The sequence below is a fragment of the Ipomoea triloba genome, chromosome 4 (genome assembly GCF_003576645.1).
Source record: "Ipomoea triloba cultivar NCNSP0323 chromosome 4, ASM357664v1".
In the NCBI taxonomy this organism is placed as follows: Eukaryota; Viridiplantae; Streptophyta; class Magnoliopsida; order Solanales; family Convolvulaceae; genus Ipomoea; species Ipomoea triloba.
This window is the reverse complement of record NC_044919.1, coordinates 22,734,127-22,735,348: the sequence shown is the minus strand read 5'-3', so window position 1 is coordinate 22,735,348 and position 1,222 is coordinate 22,734,127.

The following is a 1,222-nucleotide window of genomic DNA, read 5'->3' as shown; positions in this document are numbered from 1 at the left end:
ATAAATATGAATAATGATTAATGGCCAGCAAGAAATCTTCTGATCCACTGTAGTCTTCGATCAGGATCAAGACTAAGGAAAAAAGCGACTTTATTAGGATGATTAGTGAGCTTTAACGAAACAAGGTCCATTTCATCTAAAGTCAAACCATCGACCTCTTGTAATACACGATCAAGCTTCTTAAACATATCCATATCACGATCATATTGAAGGCCATCAGACAAGTTCTTACCAACTTCTGACATTGTATTGCTTATTAGCTTCGCAGCATTAAGCATACTCTCAGCACATATCTCGATAGCTTCATCATTACTCCTTTTTCTCTTACTTGAATTGCTTCTTTTTCTTGTTTGGTTCAGGTTATGTAAGATTCCCAGGAATGTAACATAACCTCTCGATGAAGTTTGTAGATTTTTTAGCCATTGGAAGGGAATGTGAGATACACCCCGATTTCTTAGGTAATCTCACATTCCCTTATCTTATTCCTAATATTGAGCTTTTGAAATTTTAATCAATTTATCTTATTTCCGTTGTCTTATTTACCTACTTCAATTTTAAACCAAACATAGGAATTCCCAGTTATCTAACATTCCCAGCAATCTAACATTCCCTAAGGTAATCTAACATTCCGTGAACCAAACGCCCCCTAATCACAAATATATTCACAAACACAGTGACAAGTTAATGTTTCATAGTTTCATACTTCATAGTCTTCCCAATTCACAAACATACTAACCATACGCCACACACGAAATAAACATACTGGAGAAACACTAACAGCACGTTTGGTTCACGGAATGAATTTTAATGGAATAGGAATACTATTCCATAAGAAATGGAATAAGTAAGGAATAGAATATGAATTGTATTCCAGCGTTTGGTTCGCGGAAGGAATAGAAATGGAATATATATTTAAAAGACATAAATGCCCTTGTACAAAATTATTATTATTATTATTATTATTTATTGTTATTGTTATTATTATTATTATTATTATTGTTATTACTATTATTATTATTATTATTATTATATATTATGTGTAATAGAATCTAATATTCTTTTAAGACTGTTAATTATTGAATCCTTTTGAGTTTTGACTTATGTGATTTAAACTACATTAGATTTGGATCATCAGTTATTCAAGAATGTGTATACAACTGCTAATCAATATATTATAAAAACATTTATTAATATTCAGAAGAAGAATAACATAAGTTTTTTT